The sequence below is a fragment of the Ursus arctos genome, unplaced genomic scaffold (genome assembly GCF_023065955.2).
Source record: "Ursus arctos isolate Adak ecotype North America unplaced genomic scaffold, UrsArc2.0 scaffold_6, whole genome shotgun sequence".
NCBI classification, from domain to species: Eukaryota; Metazoa; Chordata; class Mammalia; order Carnivora; family Ursidae; genus Ursus; species Ursus arctos.
This window is the reverse complement of record NW_026623078.1, coordinates 75,161,747-75,175,624: the sequence shown is the minus strand read 5'-3', so window position 1 is coordinate 75,175,624 and position 13,878 is coordinate 75,161,747. Positions and strand designations below refer to the sequence as shown.

The 13,878-nt window shown below is 40.3% G+C and overlaps 2 long non-coding RNA genes across 2 annotated transcripts in view; one reads left to right on the top strand and one right to left on the bottom strand.

The window, feature by feature from the left end:
* Positions 1-10,891, top strand: part of LOC130542943 (uncharacterized) — an 89,141-nt gene extending 78,250 nt beyond the window's left edge. The window contains exon 5 of the long non-coding RNA XR_008957871.1: positions 10,667-10,891. This is a non-coding gene — a long non-coding RNA (uncharacterized LOC130542943). The remainder of the gene's footprint in view (positions 1-10,666) is intronic.
* Positions 1-13,878, bottom strand: part of LOC130542944 (uncharacterized) — a 61,895-nt gene that overhangs the window by 29,407 nt on the left and 18,610 nt on the right. The window lies entirely within an intron of this gene.

Genomic DNA, 13,878 nt, shown 5'->3' with positions numbered 1-13,878 from the left:
CGTATCTATGATTTACCTTTTAAATTTGCTGAGTTATAGTTTCAGAAGATTTACATTCCATTTTTCTTTATGACTTCATATGTTTTCGTATTTTCATAATAAAGAAACAGGGATGGGATTGTTGCATAAATGGTTTCGCTTTTAAGGTTGGTGCTGGAGAAGTAGTACGCAGTCATGTAAGGAAAATGTGGGATTTGCGACTTAGACTCCAATTTCAAAACTGCTATTGAGGTACTGGTACTGAGGCTGCTTAACTAGAGAAGATACTATTACCGCCCAAGATGCAAAAGGGCCTGTTATGTCGAAGCACTTGCACACCATGGTCGTTCCTCAGTGGGGGCTCTTTAGGCTAGGTATTAAGAGTTGCCTAGAGCACTGGGTGTCATGCACAAACAATGAATCATGGAACACTACATCAAAAACTAATAAAGTACTGTATGCTGACTAACATAATAAAAATAAATAAATACAATCCAAGGGAAAAGTGGGACAGGAATCCATTAGGAGGTGGAACTAAGATGGCAAGGGGCTTCTAAGCCAACTTTGTGACCAGATGCCCTTCTCTTAGTTGACAACAGAGTGCTGATAAGGACACAGACACTAGCCAGGTCTGAGCTTTGACTTACTATTTTTGACTTCAGACAACTGATTTAACCCATCTCTGCCTCAGTGTCTTGACTCGAAAAATGTGTCAATAATTGTACCAAAGTGTTGTTATGCCAATTCTGTGCATCAGTGTGTTTAAAGTACCTAGAACAGGACTTGACACACCGTAAATGGTACATAAATGTTTGTTAATCAAAAAGGGGGCCGAATGGTAAAATCTCTGATTCAGGAAATTCCTAATAACTTGGAAGTTGCCAAAAGGCATGAGTCAGCAGTTTTTCTCCTCTTATTTTTAATATAGACACTTGAGGAGAAACTAGTTTATTATTCATGGGCTTAGCTGTCCACTTTCCTACTGTTAATTATTAGTAATGAACCCAGATGTCACTGGGGGTCTCTCTGCCCATAGAGATATTAGTGGTTTTGGCTTAGTGCCCTAGGATTCAATGATCAGGATAAATGTAGAGCCCTCTCCTTGACTTTGAACATGTCTGACACTGTCATAAGGACTGAAAGTTACAGCTCAAGTGTATTTCTCTCTCATGTGAAAGGAAATATGAAGGCAAATGGCCCCGTGAAGGTTGGTGGCTATCTGGTAAGCAAGAAACTAGATTCCTTCTATCATTCAGATCTACCTCATTGCTTCCATTCCCAAAGTCATTTCCTACTCCCAGACAGCTGCTACTGAAACTCTAGCCATCACATCCCAGTGGTAAGCCAGGAGGAAGATTTTTAAAATGTGAAGAACAAAAAGCATTTCAGCATACATGCATTCATTGATTGATTTCATTTTTAAGTAACCTCTACACCCAATGTGGGACTCGAACTTACAACCCCAAGATCAAGAGTGGCATGCTCTACCGACTCAGCCATCCAGGCACCCCCATATTGACTCTTTTTAAAGGATCCTTGACAGACATTCTAGAAAATAATTCTGCCTTTATCTCTGTGGCTAGAATGTAATCACATGGCCTTACCTACCTACTAGAGATGATCAAAAGTAGCCCTTTAAATGAATGCATGGTCAAGGGATAGATATGAGGAGGGAACTAGCCATTTTTGCCATATGGTTCCCTGTCTCTGCTCCCAGATATGCTCAGACCCACGTACAGATCTGGGTATATACTCTGTTGCTCACCAGCTTTCAAAGCCATCTATCCCATAGTATTTTTATAGTTTTATTGAAAATCACCTGGGAGTTAGAGGTGTAGGGATCACAGGTGAGACATTGGGCTATTACATCACATCACTGTCCCCAAAACTTTTCTATGACTCTTTCCTCTCCCTCCAAAAACTGCTTTCATAAAGCCTGAGCTCCAAACCTGAGACTTTCTCTGCCACACAGAAACTGCTCTGGAACATATAGTCCATCTCTTACCCAGTTTCCCCTGGCAGGAGCATTGACACAATGGAAATCAGCTCTTTGAGGTAGCAAGCTGAGGAATAATAATAAGGATAGCGACCATCTTCCAGTGCCTGTCATACGCCACTTCTGTTATATGACTGTAATCTCACAACAACAGCCCATTATGGAGATTACCATCATCCCATTATCACCAGCGAGGGAATTCAGGCTCAAAGAGACTCTAGTAAGCCCAACAATTTTACTTAAACAGAGCTTAATTATGTGCTGTTATACATCATTCATGTACGTGGTCATTCAATATTCCCACTCTGTTTTCACTGAAGCCCGGGAGAACATGAACGATCTCAGTTGTGATTACGAGCTGGGTCAGGTAAACTATGCCTTGTATGATTTTCCATCTCATATTCTTCTCTAGTCTTGTCTTCTCCAGGACACATAAGGCCACCACCTTCAACTCTCTGAAACTGTAACAGCTTCCAGATCCCTTATCAAAAAACCTCCCTTTGGCACATTCTGGTTTGCCAATGCCATTCTGGAAATGCAACATGCAGACTTGAATCTAATTGCTGGTTGTGGACAGTTCAGCAAAAACAAACCCAAAACACAAGTCCTAATTCAGGACACTTTGAAGTACAGATGGTCAAAGAAGAGAACTACTCTAATAACAGACAGGCAGACAGACAAACAGTTGTGTTACTATTGTGTTACCAGCGCCAAGTGCTAAGTTGAGTATTGAGTTTTTGGAAGAGCCTGGGTCATACAGTGAAGTAATGATTATATTTAGTGGAATGTTAGACTGTCTACAGAGATCTGGAAGGCTGTCATGTGGAACTGAAATTAGAGTTACCTTTATTGCTCACATGAACTTTTTAATAACAACTATTTATGGAGCAGTTTCCAAGTATCAGCTACTGTGCTCAGTATAGGCCTTGAGATATCTTTTATTCTAACTTTATTATTTAGGAATTATTATTTCTATAAAACACAAAAGGCAGAGCTGAGGCTTGGGGAGTCAAATAACCTCGTTAGGAATCCTCAGTCTGTGAGTATCAACAATGAGAATCAAATCCATGGTTCTGCTGCCTAAACCCAAAGCAGTTAAATTACTGAATTTTGGACCATTTTCATTTCTGCCCAGGGCCTCAGTTCCTTCCTCATCTGTAAAATTAACAGTTTGAGTCTAAGGGTCTATATAAGTGAGGGTGTGCTGGCGTGGACTGTGAGAGCTGATGGGTTGTGTTTTTTTTAATGTTTTTTTATTATATTATGTTAGTCACCATACAGTACATCCCTGGTTTCCGATGTAAAGTTCGATGATTCATTAGTTGCGTATAACACCCAGTGCACCATGCAATACGTGCCCTCCTTACTACCCATCACCAGTCTATCCCATTCCCCCACCCCCCTCCCCTCAGTTTGTTTCTCATAGCTGATGGTTTTATTCTCAGAAATTTTGTGAGCTGGTTTTATACATAGCCATCATTGACAAACTAGAAAAACTTTGAATTTACATTAAACAAACATTTAATTTACATTAAATGAACATAACATTAAAAAATACTCAAAACTCATTTATTATTTTACTTCATTTGATTTAAATAGTCTTGAGACTATTTATATTATTGTGTATCTATAGGATAGAAATATTGTCCAATGCTGTGCTACTGTCATTATTCCCCTGCTTCCTGTTCAGTGAGGTCACGTTGGTGGCTTGAGATCTACCAGGAGGAGCATTGACACAATGGAAATCAGCAAATGCTACAAATCAAGCCTTGGTTTATCATGTTGTTGGTTGAATGGACTTATGAGAGTGATATAAAACAGATTAAAGTAAAAAGGGTGTCATCTCATGGGTATCACGTGTGAGTAGCTCAAAAAATGAGAAAATAGTCCTCTAATATTTGAAAACTACTATCCAGTTTAGAAGTTACCCAACCTCATTAACAGATGAGAAGTTCCAACATGTCTTTGTGGTTGTTGTTATACTTTTATCTCAGTACCAGAAATAAAAAATATCAACCGACAAATTCAGAGAAGATGGTGCAGGAGGATCCTGAGCTCGCCTCGTCCCATGGAGTCACGGAGACAACAGCTGCACAGATGTAACTAACTCTGAAAATGACCTGAAGCCTGGCAGAATGGGCTTCCACGTTAATAGTAGAGAGGCAGCCACATCGGAAAGGGTAGGAGGGGAGAGTCATGGTTAGGAACCAAACCTCCAGTGAGACTCACCACAAACAGGAGGGACAGCACAAGAATAGAGGATTACCATGAGAGACTATGGACTCTGGGAAACAAACTGAGGGCTTCAGAGGGGGGGGGGCGGTGGGGGAGTGGGATAGGCTGGTGATGGGTATAAGGAGGGCACATATTGCACGGTGCACTGGGTGTTATACGCAACTAATGAATCATGCAACTTTACATCAAAAACTAGGGATGTACTGTATGGTGACTAACATAATAAAAAATATTATTATAAAAAAAAATTTTAAAAAAAGAATAGAGGATTAAACCCCACACCAGGCACTCCCGGTACTGGGGCTGCACCGGGAAGATGGAAGATGACTCCCCATTACATCTGGCTTTGAAAACTAGGAAGGCTTCATGTCAGGAGCTTTTTTAAATCAGCAGGGCTTAACTCTGGGAGGTCCTGAGGGCCATTGGAAACTGAGTCCCCACTCTTAAAGAGCCAGCACAATAAATAACTCAGCCTGAGACAAAGCACAGAAGCAGCAGCTTGAAAAGTGCCTGCGGTATACCGCAGTATACAGGAAGGAGATTTATTTACTAATCTCAGAACATGTGCTGGAGGGGCAGGGATCTTCAGCAGATTTCTCTGGGAACAAAAGTGCTGGCAGGTGCCATTTCTCTTCCCCACCCGCCTGCCCCCAGCCTAGATAGCTGAACACTTGTAGGAGGCAGTGCTAACACTATCCAGCTACCTCACTGGCACTGCATGCCCTGCACTGGTGTCTCCCTATAGACCTGCCCACTTAATCAGAGTCCCTTGAAAGTGACTCCTTTTCCACCAACAGCTCTGCAGGCAGCCCTGGCAGGGACTGGCACCTCTCCAAAATGACTCTTACTCTGGGGAGTGGGGGAAATCAGCCTGCACACCAGCATCCAGTTTAGCTGGCTGCTCAGGGAGCGACCCCTGACCATCAGTGTGCCTGCCGTTACGGCAGAGAGGCTCCTTGCAGCCAGCCAGCCTGACTACCAGCCCTGCCCACCAATGAGACTGTGGCGGCCTCAGGCCTCTCAACAGTATGGGGACCAATCCTGCCCAGCACATCCATAGCAGGTAAAACAAGTCACAGCAACTGGCTGGGCTCAAGGCAAACGCAGCTCAGCCATGACACTAGGGCACATGCAGCCCATACAGACACCTGGAGTGCCTGATTCTGGTGACCAGGAGGGATCGTGCTATAGAGCACCACAGGAGCTCTTCTACACAAGGCCACTACTTTCAAGACTAGGAGACAGAGCAGACCTGACAGAGAAACAAACACAGAGAGTTAGACAGAATGAGGAGACCGAGGAATTGGTCTTAAATGAAGGACAAGACAAAATAATAAAGCTAAATGAAACTGAGATAAGTACTAAATCTGATGAAAAATTCAAAGCAATGGTGATAAAGGTACCCACTGGACTTGAGAAAAGAGTGGATGAACTCCATGAGAACTTGAACAAAGAGATATAAAAACAAAACAAAACAGAGATGAAGAATTCAGTAACTGCAATTTTAAAAATACACTAGAGGGAATTAATGACAGATTAGACCATACAAAAGAATGGATCAGCAATCTGGAAGACAGCATAATGGGAAGCAACCAAGCTGAACACCAAAAAGGAAAAGGAACAACAGGAATGAGAATAGGTTAAGGGAACTAAACGGCAACATCCAGTATAATAACAATTGTATTATCGGGATCCCAGAAGGAGAAGAGAGAGAGGGGGTAGAAAACCTATTTGAAGAAATAATATCTGAAAACTTCCCCAATCTGTGGAAGAAAACAGACATCCATGTCCAGGAAACAGAGAGAGTCACTAACAAGATTAACCCATGGAGGTCCATACTAAGACACACAATAATAACAATGGCAAAAGTAACAATTTTTAAAGCAGCAAGAGAAAAAACAGTTACATACAAGGGAAAAAGCTATCAGCTGATTTTTTTAACAGAAACTTTGCAAGACAGAGTAGGCAGCATGATATATTGACTGTGCTGAAAGGAAAAAACCTACAACTAAGAATACTTACCCAGCAAGCTTATCACTGAGAATTGAGAAAGGGATAAAGAGGTTCCCAGACAAACAAAAGTTAGGAGTTCATTACTACTAAATCAAATTTATAAGAAATTTTAAAGGGAATTCTTTGTAAAGAAAAGGACAAACTAAAAGAAAATTATGGAAGGAAAACATTTCAGAGGTAAAAATCAGCATGTAGTAGTAGTAGACTCATCACTTGGAGGCTAAAACACATAAGTAGTAAAATCAATTACATCTACAAAAATTAGTCAAGGGGACACACAAAATAAAAAGATGTAAACTATAACATCAGATACATAAAACATCAAGGGGGTAACATTTTAGTACTTATACAATGTGTTGGACTTATGCAACCATCCACATAGACTACTATACACATAAGCTGTTGTATATGAACACACTGGTAACCACAAAACAAAAACCTATCATAAGTACACAAGATACAATAAGAATTTGAGCATAATGCTAGACACCATCAAACCACAAAGGAAGAACATAGAGAAGGAACTACAAGAACAACCAGAAAATTAATGAGGCAATACATACATACCTGTCAATAATTGCTTTAAATATAAATGGATTAAATGCTCCAATCAAAAAACATAAGGTGACTGAATGGATAAAAAAAAAAGACCCATCTATATGCTGCCTGCAAGAGACTCACTTCAGATCTAAGGACACATACAGAGTGAAAGTAAAGGGATGGAAAAACACATAGCATGCAAATAGATGTGGGGAAAAAAGTAGCAATACGTCTACCAAACAAAATGGACGTTAAAACAAAGACCGTAGCACAAGACAAAGGAGGGTACTACATAATAATAAAGGGATCAATCCAATAATAAAGGGATCAATCCACCTGTAAATATCTATGCACCCAACATAGGAGCACCTAAATATAGAGAGCATATATTAACAGACATAAAGGGAGAAATCAAGAGTAAAGCAATAATAGTAGGGGACTTTAACACCCCATGTCCATCAGTGGATAGATCATCCAGCCTGAAAATCAAGGAAACACCAGCTTTGAATGACACATTAGACTAGATGGACCTAACAGATGTATAAAGAACATTCTACCAAACCCAGCAGATTATATATTCTTTCAAGTACACATGGAATATTTTCCAGGCTAGACCCATGCTAGGTTACAAAACAGTCACAGTAAATTTGAGAAGACTGAAATCCTATCAAGCATCTTTTCCAACAACAACAATATTAAACTAGGAATCGATTACAAGAAAAAAATCTGCAAAGGACACAAATATGTGGAAGCTAAACGACATGCTACTAAACAAATGGGTCAACCAAGAAATCAAAGAGGAAATAAAAAAATACACGGAGATAAATGGAAACACAATGGTCCAAAATATTGAGATACGGCAAAAGCAGTTCCAAGAGGGAAGTTCATAGCAATACACGCCTACCTCAAGAAACGGGAAAAATCTCAAAAAACCTAACCCTACACCTAAGGGAACTAGCAAAAGAAGAACAAACACGTGAATTCTCCCAAACACTTAAAGAAGAGTTAATACCCATTCTCAAACTATTAAAAAAAAAAAAATCGAAGAGTAAGAAAAGCTTCCAAATTTATTCTACAAGATCAGTATTACCCTGATAACAAAATCAGAGAGAAAATACCAATATATATATAGATATATAAAAAATACATCAATATCCCTGATAAACATACAAAACATTAGCAACTGAATTTTAAAATACATTTAAAAAGTCATTCACCACAATCAAGTGGAATTTATTCCAGGATGTAAAGATTATTTAATATCCTCCAATCAATGGGATTAATGAGTGAAAGGATAAAAACCATATGATCTCAACAGATGCAGAAGTAGTATTTGACAAAATACAATATCCATTCTTGATAAAAACTCTCAACAAAGTAGGTTTCAAAGGGAACATACATCAACATAATAAAGGCCACATATGAGAAGCCCACAGCTAACATCATAGTCAATGGTGAAAAACTGAAAGTGTTTCCTCTAAGATCGGGAATAAGACAAGGATGTTTACTATCATCACTTTATTTCAACATAGTATTGGAAGTCTTAGCTCCAGCAATCAGACAAGAAAAAGAAATAAAAGGCATCCAAATTGGTAAAATGTAAAACTGTCACTATTTGCACATTCTCTATATAGAAAACTCTAAAGACTCCACCAAAAAATCTATTAGAATGGATAACACTCAGTAAAGTTGCAAGATACAGAATATACAGAAATCTGTTGCATTTCTATAAATAATGAAGTAGAAGAAAGAGAAATTAAGAAAACAATTCCATTTACAATTGCACCATAGATAAACCTAAGAATAAATTTAACCAAGGAGGTGAAAGACCTGTACTCTGAGGACTATAAAAACCATTGATGAAAGAAATTGAAGAAGATACAAACAAGTGGAAAGATACTCCCTACTCATGGATTGGAAGAATTAATATCATTAAGAAGTCCATACTACCCCAAAGAAATCTACAGAGTCAACCAATCACTATGAAAATACCAATAGTGTCTTCATAGAACTAGAACAAATAATCCTAAAATTTGAGAGGAATCACAAGAGAGTCAAAACAATCTTGAGAAAGAACAACAAAGCTGGAATATCACAATCCCAGATTTCATGATATACTACAAAGCTATAGTAATCAAAACAGTATGGTACGGGCCCAAGTATAGACATGTAGATTAATTGAGTAGGCTAAAGAGACCAGAAATATACCCAGACTTACATGGCCAATTAGTCTTTGACAAAAGGAGGCAAGAATATACAATGTGGAAAAGACCAGTCTTTTCAATAAACCACTTTCCTACACCATACACAAAAATAAACTCAAAATGGATTAAAGACCTAAATCTGAGACCTGAAACCATAAAATTCCTGAAAGAAAACATAAGCTGTAATCTCTTGGACGTCAGCCCTAGCAACATATTCATGGATATGTTTCCTCAGGCAAGGGAAATGAAAACAAAAATAAGTAATTGTGACTACATCTAAATAAAAAAAATTTTCACAGCAAAGGAAACCATCAACAAAACAGAAAGACAACCCAGTGAATAGGAGAAGATATTTGTAAATAATGTAACTGCTAAGAATATGTAAATTTTAACATAACTGATACGGGATTAATATACAAAATATATTAAAAACTTACATGACTCAACACCAAAAATTCAATCTGATTTACAAAATAGGCAGAGGACCTGAATACACATTTTCCCAAAAAGACACCCAGATGGCCAACAGACACATGGAAAGATGCTCAACCTCACTCATCATCAGGGAAACGCAAACCAAAATAACACTGAGATAATGCCTCAGGCTAGTGGCAGTAGCTGGTATCAAAAAGACAAGAAATAACAAGTGTTGGTGAGGAGATAGAGAAAAGAGAGCCCTCCTACATTATTGCTGGGAATGCAAACTGGTGCAACCACTGTGGAACACATTATGGATCTTCCACAAACAAATAAAAATAGTAGCAACATATGATTCAATAATTCTACTACTGGGTATTTCCCCAAAAAAACGAAAACACTAATTTGAAAAAATATACACACATTTATGTTTATTGCATCATTACTTACAAGAGCCAAGATATGAAAGCAACCCAAGTGTCTATGGATGGATGAATGGATAAAGAAGATGTGAGATTATCTATCTAGTTATCTAGCTATCTATAATGGAATATTCCTCAGCCACAAAAAAGAATGGAACCTTGCCATTTGCAACAACATGAATGGATCTAGAAGGTATTATGGAAAGGGAAGTCAGACAGAGAAAGACAAATACCATATGATTTCACTTATATGTGGAATCTAAAAAACGAAACAAAAAACCCCCACAAACAAACAGACCCAGACTCTTAAATACAGAGAACAAACTGGGGGGTACCCGATAGAAGATGGAAGGAGGGATGGGAAAAATAAGTGAAGGCCAATAGGGCGTACAAGCTTCCAGTTACAAGTTACAAAGATGAAAAGCACAGTGTAGGTAATAGAGTCAATAACACTGTAATAAGGCTGTACGGTGAAAGTGAACACACTTACTGCAGTGAGCATGGAGTGATGCTAGAATCAGTGTTGTACACCTAGAACTAATGTAAGATTGTATGTTAATTATACTTAAAAAATAACCAAAACAACAACAACCCAACATCGGTCAGTTGCAACCACAGGTTAGCTATAAGGAAGAGTTCAGTAAAATCATTGAAAATATTCAGTGAGAATCACTTGGTTGTATGGAATTTGCAAGTAAAAATATTCTTTATTAATTTGTGCTACACTTTCCTTATAGCAATAGGACGCATGTTTAAATACAAGCGTGCATAGACGCACACCTGTAAGATGCTGGGGAACTAGTGGTTGACATTCACTAACACCTGACTGCTGGGGGCTCTTCTCATCTTTGTTATTGTAGGAGTCCAACTGGGACCAGTAGGTGGAGAGCACAGGGCACCAGGCATACGAAGAACTGGTCCAATGGTTGGAAATGTTTGCGGTTGGAATGGGCTGCCTGGAATGGTAGTGAGATCTTGTCACTGTGCCGACGACGAGGCCGCTTCACAGGGGAGAAGAGGATGTAGATGATATTGGACGGTCTTCCTTCCCAACTGGAAATTTCACATCCAGGGGGAAGAGGGCATCCTGGGGGGGAGAGGGCATCCAGGGGGGAAGAGGACATCACGGTGTACATGTGAGGCAGTCGCTGATGGCTTCTGCAACTTTCAAGCTCAGAATGTATCAAGAGTCTCATCTATTTATTAATAGCCCTTACTAGGCGGGAACTCCCTGGGCGGCCGGAGTCCCGATACTTCGCTCCTGGCGTGAATCGTCACTGCTACGCGTGTAGGTGTTCGCGGAGTAGCTTCTCCGTGACAGTGTCCGCCTTCTGCGGCTGAGGCCTGTGCCTAGCCATAAATAAAAAAGTTGCTCATGAAATCATTGTTTCTTTAAGTGTATTTTGAAGGAAATCAATACAACTTCAATTTGTTCTCCTTTTTTCAGTTCATCAAGCTCTAGAACTGCAGACAGGATCAGGAAACCTTCCCTCCTCGAATTCCCTCGGAGCCCCCGACCGTCTCCGGGGCGCCGTGGAGACCCATGTCATCAGGGCACAACATCCTGACACGCCATCTGTGGGTCAAAGGTTTAACGGTGGTGATTTCCTTAGAACTTCGGGAGGGAATTCAACTGAAGCAACTCAGTGAATAGTTTTAAAAAATTAACCTGACATTAATGCTTGTTAAGCATCAGGGAAAAGCCAAGTAGAGAGATTTTGAATGTAAAGAAACTAATTTCGATGGAGTAACCTCTTTGATCCAGAACTGTACCGAACCCATTAGATGCACCAGCTGTTCTGATCGTCAAGATTCTGTGAGAAGAAGAAATTGAGGCGAAGAGGCTCAGACAGCTTGCCTGACACCAAACCCAGCGCCTCGTCCTGAAAGTGGCAGGACCAGGGTTTGAACCCCCCATTCTAACTACCACTGTTTTTCACATAAATCCCACTGCCTCAGGGTAAAAAGCTTCTATTTGAAAGCAGAGGCTTCAATATTGATCTATAAGCTAAACATCGTTCCAATAATGCTTCATAATTATCCATAGGAGTAGATTATCAGTGACAAGGGAAGGGGAAAAGGGCTACTTCCAAAATAATGTGGAGATTGCTTTGGTCTTTTTGACGGACTCAAAGATATGAAAAATGGGAACCGAAACCAGAGGAAACAATAAACCCATCCTCAGCCCTGTGACCAAGGGGTGCGCCGTATAGTCAGCTGTCAAGACAGACTCCAGGGCCCCACTCACAGGCTTTCTCTAACCACGTGGCCTCAGTCTCCTTGCACGGGACGGAATTCCGTTCCCTTCATCCTCTGTGCACGCTCTCCAGGCTCCTCCTTGTCCGCTGGTTCTTCCCATTCTTCATCTCTCCAGAGACCCTGGCGGCCAGGGCCAGCCCTCACAGCCCCGGTGCTGGCCCCCGTGGCCTCTGTCCTGGAGGCACTGGCTGCCACATGATTTTCCTCATGTAGTCCCCCCTCTTGTCTCCAGAGCTTCTGTCAGTACCATGAGGGTAGGACATGGCTGCTCTACCCAGGTCACATGAAGCCGAACCTCACACAGCCTGCAAGAGACCTGAAAAAACTTCAGGCTTCAAAGCCCTTGCCAGCATGGGGCAGTTCTCCATACCCTCAGAGCTGCCTTATTTATAGCTGCCCACTGCCTTCCCTCCGAGTAACCTTAGCTCTTAACATCTTGCAAAGTGATTTATGTGAACCAATTATTAACTGAAGTGTCCGGAAAAACAGAAACTTAAAAAAAAAAAAAAAGTGTTGTCTGAGGTTGAGAAAAAAGATCCCAGAATTGCTGAAATGACTTTCCTCTCCCCCACCCCCACCCTCTCTCAGGAATTGTTAATCAAGTAAACATATTTTGATCTAATTAATCATCTCCAAAATAACTCCATATACATTGCTCTAGCATAAGCCATCCTAAATCTGTATTTTGGCCATCCTCCACGTGCCTAAGTTTCAGAATACTTGCCTGAGGAATCCAGAAACCACTGACTATCTTAAAGAAGGAGAGTGACAGTTGATTCATGCTTTGTGTTCATACATGTGGAGGCAGTGTAATTTTGAGTAATATCAGAAAGTATGTACCTACGAAGTTTTAAAAAAATGATAACTGTAAGTCAACTGGTGAGTTTTCCTAAAGACATTTTTTTAATGTTTTTGTTGTTTTGTTTTTGTTTTTGAGACACAAAAAAAGAAAGAGGAAAGAACATCTCTGGAAGCAGTTACACTTTGTTCTCTCCCTTGTGCATTTCAAAGCAACCATCAGGCCAGTGCTGGTAACATACAAACCAGGACTTTGCAACTAGCCCAAGTATCAATTTACGTTCTTTTTTTGAAACAGCTTGTATTTCGCAGTCCACTCTCCCTTTTTATTATTACAGCAGTGACTTAGAATGTTTGTCTTAACTGGGAGGCTGTTTTCTCATGACTCAAGGCATTACTGGTCATTTTGTTACCAGCATATGGCCGTCTGTAGCAGCCACCGGCTATCTTCACGGGCCTGCTTGTCTGGAAAGGGCTTTATGGAGTTACTGCTGAATGTTTTTTTGCCCCTCTGTCTTCATAAAGTGGCCACTTCCTTGATTTCCTCATTTTCCAATCTAGAATAACATTGCCTTCTCTGGGGGGATGCTAGGAGCAAATGCAATAGCTTTTGGCACACGCTTCTATCTCTAACAATTACTAATCCTTTCCTTTCCTTAAACGGACTTTTCTATCACTCTTCACTGCCGTGACTTCTGTGAGAAGACACTGGACTTGATTAAGAAGGGCTCGTTCCCATGACAGGGCTGATAATCGTTATCTGGGCCTATTTCCTCAGTTATGCATAAAGGGCACGGTAACGGACCTCTGAGCTAATGACCCGGTGTGTTATCTTAGCATTGTTCGTGGGGTTTATGTGATCTAACTTTTGATTATTGTCTGTGGACCAAACACCTATCTAAAGAATTTACAAAAGTTTTGTTTCATTTAAATTTATTTAAGGTGGGGGCACCTGGGCGGCTCAGTCAGTTAAGCATCTGCCTTCGGCTTAGGTCATGATCCTGCATCAGGCCCC